We start from the raw sequence: 8,733 nt of genomic DNA on the forward strand, positions 1-8,733 counted from the left end.
TGCAGCAACTAAGGAAAACAGTATGGAAGTTCCTCAAAAAGTTAAAAATAGAACTACCATATGATCCAGCTATCCTCTTCTGGGTATTTAGCCAAAAGAATTGAAATCAGGATCTTGAAGAGATTTTTGCAGAGATATGATCTCAAAGAGATAATGCTCATTGCAGCATAATTCACAATAGTCAGGATGAGGAAACAGCCTAAATGTCCATCAGTAGACAAATAGATAAAGAAAATGTGGTATATACATACAACGGAATATTATTCAGCCTTAAAAACGAAGGAATTCCTGCCATATGTGACAATTTGGATGAACCTTGACAGCACTATGCTAAGTGAAATGTCAGTCACAGAAGAACGAATACTGCATGATTCCACTTATATGAGGTATCTAAAGTAGTCAAACTCATAGAAGCAGAAAGCCAAATGGTGGTTGCCAGGAACTGGGAAGACGGGGAGAAGGGGGGTTGTTATTCCACAGATATAAAGTTTCAGTTATGCGAGATGAGTAAATTCTAGAGATCTGATGTACAATATCATGCCCATAGTTAATGTATTATACACTTAAAAACTTGTTAAGAGGATAGATCTCATGATAAATGTTCTGACAATAAAAACAACAAACAAAACAAAAAATCGTTACCATCAACAACAACAAAGCTAAGGTAAGAAGGTTGTACTGAGAAGCAGAGACTATCAAAAATGAATAAATCTAGTACTCTAAAAAGGAACCCACTATAGATAAGTCAGAAGGAATTCTAAAGTATGTTCAAAGAAAAGCCTGAGAGACAACACCTCAGCAATGTTTCAGGATACAAAATCAACACACAAAAACCGATTACATTTCAGTATATCAGCAACAAACATGTGCAAAACAAAATTAAAAACAGAATACCATTTATAATCACTCAAAAACAAATGAGATACCTAGATATGAATCTCACAAAAGATGTACAAGATCTGTATGCTGAAAACTGTAAGAGTTTCTCATGTTTCCTTGACTTCCATGGTTTGACACTTTTAAAGATTACAAGGCAGGGATTTTGTAGAATGTCGGTTCATCTGGGTTTGTCTGACGACTCCTCATGGTTAGATTCAGGTTATGCATATTTGGCAGAAATAACATAAAAGTGATGCTGCCTTCTTCTCATTGCATCCTCTCAGGTATCACGGGGTTTCCATTTGTCCCATTACTGATGACATTCACTTTGATTGTTTGACTAAGGTGTTGTCTCTCAGCCTTTTCCACTGTGAAGTTACTCCTTTAAAAAACTTTTTAAAATTACACACAGTAAAATTCACTCTTTTTGGTGTATGGTTCTATGAGTTTTGAAAAATACATGGAATCATGTAACCACCACCATAGACAAGATAGAGAACAGTTCCATCCCTCCAGAAAATACTACTTTATGCTGCTCCTTTTTAGTCAAGCCCTCCCTCCACCCCTAACACCTGGAAACCACTGCTCTCTTCTCCATTCCTGTGGTTTTGCCTTTTCCGTAAGTTTTGCCTTTTTCATATAAATGGAATCATACAGTATATAGCTAAATTTACTCTCTTGTCCTTTGCAGTTAATGAATATTTCTGGAAAAGAAAATTTAAACTATGTAATATCTGCTTCTCAGCAAACTTTCATTTATTTTGCTATTTATATCAGTATGGATTCATGGTTTCCTGATTAATTAAATGGTCATAATCCATTACTATCACTACGTATTTTGATGCTCCAATTGTCCCTGATTTGACTAATGGAAGTCCCTTCAAGTTGGCATCTGCGTCCTTTTGACATATCCCCATCATGTTTTAGTACTTCCTGGCTTTCCAGAACAATAAGATACCCCAGGCTTACCTGTGCTCATTGCTATTGGGGTGTTCCCTCACCCAAGCCCTTTCAGTAGACAGAGCAAAGGGAACATGTATGCGTATATGTACCCATATATGGATATGGTGAACACAAACACATTGCCACCTATATTTATTTCTCTATATACATTGAAAACTATAAGCTCACACCAATACCTTGAATTCCAACCCAAAATCACAGGCAGGATTCATTCCAGTTTTATCCTTTTCCATGTTTCTAACTCCTTCCTCTGACAGGGAGAAACCTGACTCCAATCATCCTTAATATGTTTAGTTGTCTGGTATGTAAACATGTTTGCGTAGCTGCCACCAACCCCTCCCTCATGTAAAATTCCCGTTCAGGTCTTGATTTCTCACATTGGACCAGCCCATTTCATGGACACCCTTCTCACCCTGCTGGGGCTCTCACACCTGATGCCTGGCTGGCCATCTACATGGATGCCCTCTTTTCCCCTCTCAGGCCCTGAAACCCGACTCTGGGCCTCCCCAAAGCCCCCAAGTGAATGCCTTCTCCATCCTGCTCAGGCTCTGACACCCCATGACAGCCCTTCGCCTCTCTACAGGGACATCCTCCTCCACTTGCTTGGGCTCTGAGTCTCCAGGATGGGCCACCCTCACTTGTGAATGCATTTCTTATGCCAACCTGTCCCTCCCCTGCCTTCGCACCCTGTGCTGGGCAGCTCTCCTATGCAATGCCCTCCTCATGTTGTTCTGGCTCCTACCCTGTGCCCTGGGCCACGCTCTGCATGGATGCCCTCCTCATCCTGGCAGACATGGTGATAAAAGCAGATCACCTTGGTCGAGTTGGAGCTGGTCTATGTCCAGTTTGCGTATACCCCTAGAGCAGAGCCTGTTCATGGGTCTCAATGGAAGGACGTAGGTTTTACTTTGGTGAATTTTAAACTCCTACATCTATCTCCTCATAGATGTGAGACCACCAAAATCTCTGCTTAGCGTTTTAGATCCTTAGCAACTTTCTGTTCATTCTCTTGGAATCTCATGTGCTCAACTTAGGGGTCAACAAATGTCGAGAGGGGATTATAAATAGAATTTCAGGCGCACTTCTTTGTATTTCCTTTTTTCGAGGAACTTGACCTCTCACATCCTGGCTACCTAGGCAGCCCTGAACTCTGATTTTGTCTCCCTAGTTCAGTAAACTTGCTGCAGGTTCCACGCTGCTGCTTTCTCGCCAGTCTCCATGGCCAAGACCATGAATTGGCAACCACCAGAGGGGGAAAAGTTACTGAAAATGTACATCATAATCAGTGCACTTCTCTTTGCTTGAAGATACTGATCCTTCAAGTCCTTGCTGTCTACTCACTCTCCAATGCAGCTTTTTAAAATCTAGTTTTCATACTGGTTCTCAGGAGGAGAATAAATCTGAAACCAACTACTTAGCCATAGCAAGAAGCAGATGTCTACATTTGATTTTTTGTTTTTGTTTCTCATTAAATGTTCCGTTGAGTTGGTAAGTCAATAGGTTCTCAGTGTGATTTAGGGGGAGTGGGTAGGATTGGAGTGTGTGTAGACAACCATCCTTCTAGAGTAATTGTCTATTTAGGTGCTAGAAGAAATTAGGCGCATTCTGTTCCTCTCTAGAAAAAGGTAACATGAAACCAGCCCTCCTATCAGATGAGGGTTCCCTGTGCCCTGAAGGACTCAGATGTGAGTGGAAACTGTTTTGTTTAGTAGATAGCCCATTTATTCCTTTCATCAACTCTATAGAATAAAATATAGAAATTTCAAACCAGTGTTACAAAAATTAGAGCGTATTTTAAATGCTTATATGTAACAAATGCGGTCTTTCTAAAAATAAAAAACATACAATTCTTTACATTTTGTTATTTACCAGATACATATACGAATTTTAAGAGAGCCAGCCCTGATGGCCTAGTCGTTAAAGTTTGGCATGCTCCACTCCGGGGGCCTGGGTTCAGTTCCTGGGCGTGGAACCATACCGCTCATCTGTCAGTAGCCATGCTGTGGCAGCGGCTCACATAGAAGAAGTAGAAGGACCTGCAACTATGTACTGGGGCTTTGGGGAGGAAAAAATAAGAGGAAGATTGGCAACAGATGTTAGCTCAGAGCAAATCTTTCCCAGCAAAAAAAAAGAAGAAAAAGAATTATAAGAATATTAATTAACAGTGCACTATCAGCACTGGTGTCCAGTACAGGCCATAAGTTTGAAGTTGTAAGAAAAACAACTTTTTCCTCCGTTCTTTCAGTGTACCTTATAAATAGAGATATAACCTCATTGTGATATAACATCCACATTCTACATGTGAATGTTATTCTGTGAAATGTGAGTCCCTGGCCATGACAGGTTCCAACTGGGAAAACTATCCCAAAGGAACAGAGGTTAAATAGAAGCCTTGATGGTGGACTTGCCCCTAGGCATAAACTCAGAAGGAAGAAGATTAAGGTACAAAAAATTACCAGCTTTAAAAGTGTTTCACTAGGTTGTCTTCACACTGGAACTCATGAAGGTAATTAAATTAGTTTCTGTGTCTCATTACAAGCCATCCCAATTACTGCAGGACAGTGTGGCCTGGGAGGGAGGGCATAGACTCCGGGTAGGACCAGGATCTAAACCCCAGCCCCACCCACTGTCCACTAACCGTGTGGCCTTGGGCAGTCGTTTAACCTACATGGCGCTGTTTCCCCCCAAATAAAGAGAGATTGATGCCCATCATCCAGAGTTGTGAGAATCAAATGAGACAATGGGACATGAAAGCGCCTGGTAAATAGTAGTTGCCTTTTTAGCGACTATTTTCAAAGATGGCTTAAGATTTTGTTAATGATGGCTAAAACTGTGTGAACACTATGTTTGTATTATCCGTTCCATGTATAGAACACTCTCCTTTTCCACAATGGCTGGCAAAAATTTAATTCAGTAATCTAGTTGGGTGAGAATAGTTGTATATAACTTACATATATTAATAGTTTTCATGAGCATGAAATGATAAAGCTCTAGAAGCCTCTTTAGGATGATCCTGGTTGGATCTCCTCATTTCATAGATGAGGAAGCTGAGACCCAGGAGGTGAAGGGCCTTGCCCTAGGTATCTTTGGTTACTGGCAGAGCCAGACTGGCATGTGGGGAACCAGACTCCTGACCTCTCTCCTCCCACTGTGTCCACACTGCTCATGTCTACCTGGAGGCCCAGGATCATCACTGGCACTTGGTCTCTTCTGCCTCATTCTAATGACCACAGCAAGTCACACAGCCAGCCCAGATTCAAGGCTGGGGAAATAGGGTCCACCTCCTGGTAGAAGGAGCTGTAAAGTCACGTTGCAACAGGCATGGATACAGGACAGAGGGAAGAACTAAGGATAATTTTGCAATAATCTACCACAAAATGCAAATGCCTTCCATGGCTCTGATCTTTGCTCTGGATAAAAGCAGCCAAGGCTGTCACACACTTTTTCTAAGAACAAGCATTATGCATGTCTTTAGACTTTCTAGACGTCTCTAACTGTGGAGAAGCCATGGGAAAGCAGTTCTGTGAGTGTCTATGAGGGCCTGCTGCGGGCTCAGCCCCATGTGGGGTGCTGAGACAAGTAAAGAGAGGCAGCAGCCTGCAGGACTCAGTGACCTGGCCCTGCAGGCTCGCAAGCAAGGTAAGAGACACATGGGGACAATCATGAGACCCTGAACGCTGGGGGACGACCAGGGACTCAACGTGGGCAGAAGGAGGTGAGAGGAGCTTGCCGACAGTCGGGACAGCAAAGCTTCCTTCAAAGAAACGAAATTTACACCAGATAGGGAATGGCAGACAGGACTTAACTAGCCAGACGGAGGGAGAGAATGTCTTAGCTGAGGGAAATGACGTGATAGAAAGCGCAACATCGGGGTGAGCTGGGTTCCTGAGGGGAGGTGGACGGCTTTCAAGGTGGAAAGACAGGATTAGGCCAGATAATAGAAACCTTCCATCAAAGTGGCTGGGACACAACGAGGTGGCAGAGCTGCCGCTACAGACGGGTCTGTGTGGAAGGGATGCAGGGACATGGAAAAGGAGGACAGATCCAGTTGTGTCTGTGAGGCGGGGCTGAGACAACTTCCACAGCAGAGAAAACAGAGAGAAGCCTTCTCTGCCAACCCAGGTACTCGGGGAAAAGAACTTGGGGTGAGGTCTGGGCAGTGGGAACCTAAAAGGAAAAATGCTAAGGCTGGTTTGAAGGGAGAATCGGCAGGATTGGGAACGTTTGTGTCCCTTGCCTTCAGACTCACGGCAAACTGTGTTACAGGCTAATTCAATGTTTAATGATTTTGAACGCATATGCGTAAAACTGGAGGCTCTTTTTTTCCCCCACTGTTATCTCCACTCTTCTATGCTAAATGAAAAATGTTAGTCATCTGGTATGTAAACAGAATTTTTCAGCTTATTTTCTCATCCCTGAAAAAAATTCTGGTGCAAAAGCAAACCAAAAGTGTGTATAAGGAAAGTTCACTTTTGAAAATTTTATGTTTGATATTGCTCATCTGTAGTACTTAAAACCAATTCTATTTAGACTCAGTATTTCAGTATTTCTATTCTAGACCTGCACTGTCCAACATATGAGGCACTCCTGAGTGTATGGAGTGTGGCCAGTCCAAATTGAAATGCGCTGAACGTGTAAATTAGATCCTGGATTTTAAAGACAGTGCAAGAAAAGAATTTAAAATATCTCTTTAATATTTTTATATTGATTCCTTATTGAAATGATAATGTTTTGGATATCTTGGGTTAAATCAAATAGTTTATTAAAATTAGTTTTACCTATTTAATTTTTTAACATGACTATTAGAAAATGTAAAATTATATATAGGCTCACATCTGTGGCTTGCGTTATATTTCTATTGGACAGTGCTATTTTAAAAGCCCATTTCATCTAGAAATATTATGTTATGGAGCAGCCCATTCTGCAGTTAATGACACTAACAGGTGGAAGGGTTTTGCATACCCAATGAAATGAAAAACTGTTCCACACATTTCCGTTTTCTTCCAGGCTGAATCTGTGATTTAGCGATAAATCATACAATTATCTTGAAGCACATGCTATATTCCGTGCTTTCAAGGACAGCCATTTATGTGATTATGATTTCTTTTCCCATAGGAGAGGGAATATGAAAAAGGTTTGTGATAAAGTTTTCCATTCATTAAAAAATTTTAACAATAAATATTTCAGACGATCACTAAAGCATGATAAATAATGTGCCTGCATCATTTTAGCATCAAGTTACAAAATCTATATGCAGCCAGCAGTAGGCCTTTACTGAACAGGTGTGGTATTTTGTTGTTTAATTAGGTCTCTCAAGTGTCTTTTAATCTATAGCAGTCTCCTTGCTGCTGGGGCTTCTTTTCATTTGTTTCATGGCAATAACTATTTGAAGATTTCAGGTGAATTGCTTTGTAGAATATCCTACATGGTGTGCTTTCACTTGTCCCACTATCCCCTGAATTCCTGGAAAATGGGATCAGGTCTAGAGAGTTTAATTATGTTCAGGGCACACATTTTAGTAAGAATACTTAATAGTTGATGTTGTGTACTTAACAATGCATCAAATTAGGAAGCACATACATCAAGTTTTTCTATGATTTGTGATGTTGAATTTGATCACTTGTTTAAAGTAGTGATTGCCAGATTTTTCCATTGCAAAGGTATGTTTCCATTTGCAATTAATAAGTAATCTAGGGGATGATACCATGTGAATATTTGGTTTCCTAATAATTGTTCACTTAATGGCTGTAGCATCCATTATGAGTCCTTGCTTGGACCAATTATTTCATTAGGAGTTGCCAGATGGTGATTTCTAAATTCAATAATTCCTTTTATATCTATTAGCTAGCACTCTTCTATAAAGAATCACTTTTTTCTCTTTCTCTCCTTTTTATTACCATGAATTCATAGATTGTTATTTACGCAATATATTATAATCAAGTATAGTCATTACTCATTTTGATGCCCAAATTGTCCCAAATTTGGCCAGTGTCCTTTAGAAAAACTCCATCATTTTTCGAGCACTTCCTTGCTCTCCGGCACAATGAAATGTTCCAAGCTCACCTTGTACTTTCTCTACCCTAGATTGGGTCTCCTTTAGTGAAGAAAGATATTTAGAAGCCAAGATCTGGACATTTAGATGTGCTCAGTGCTACTAGGGTCTCTCAATGAACAGTTTTCTTTAATTGAGATATAATTCATATACTATAAAATTCACCCTTTAAAAGCCAACAATTCAAAATGCAAATCAAAACCACAATGAGTGCTCACTTTGGCAGCACATATACTAAAACCAGAATGATACACAGGAGATTAGAATGGCTCCTGTGCAAGGATGGCACATAAATTTGTGGAGTGTAAAAAAAAATCCATAATGAGATACCATTTCACACCTCTTAAGATGGCTATCATAAAAATTTTTTTTTTAAACAGAAAATAACTAAGTGTTGATGAGGATGTGGAGTAACTGGAACTCTTGTGCATTGCTGGTGGGAATGTAAAATGGCGCAGCCACTATGAAAAACAGTATAGCAGTTCCTCAAAAACTTAAAAATAGAATTTCCATATGACACAGCAATTCCATTCCTAAGTACATACCAAAAAATGTTGAAAACAGGGCCTTGTAAAGATATTTGAACACCTATGTTTATAGCAGCATTATTCACAATACCAAAAGGTGGAAGCTACCTAAGTGTCTATGAACAGATGAATGGATAAACAAAATGTGGTATATACATACAGTGGAATATTATTTTCCCTTAAAAAGGAGGGAAATTCTGACACATGCTCCAGCATGGAAGAACCTTGACATTATGCTCAGTGAAATAAGCCAGTCACAAAGAGAGAGTATGAGTCCACTTACATGAGGTACCTAGAGAAGTCAAATTCATA

At 40.2% G+C, this 8,733-nt stretch overlaps 1 non-coding gene across 1 annotated transcript; it reads left to right on the plus strand.

Moving 5' to 3' along the window:
- The first annotated feature begins 8,104 nt into the window (after window positions 1–8,104).
- Window positions 8,105–8,211, plus strand: LOC124233140 (U6 spliceosomal RNA). Its single transcript, XR_006886982.1, has one exon. It is a non-coding gene; the product is annotated as a U6 spliceosomal RNA (small nuclear RNA).
- The last annotated feature ends 522 nt before the right edge of the window (window positions 8,212–8,733 follow it).

This window comes from Equus quagga, unplaced genomic scaffold (genome assembly GCF_021613505.1).
Source record: "Equus quagga isolate Etosha38 unplaced genomic scaffold, UCLA_HA_Equagga_1.0 153_RagTag, whole genome shotgun sequence".
Classification (NCBI taxonomy): domain Eukaryota; kingdom Metazoa; phylum Chordata; class Mammalia; order Perissodactyla; family Equidae; genus Equus; species Equus quagga.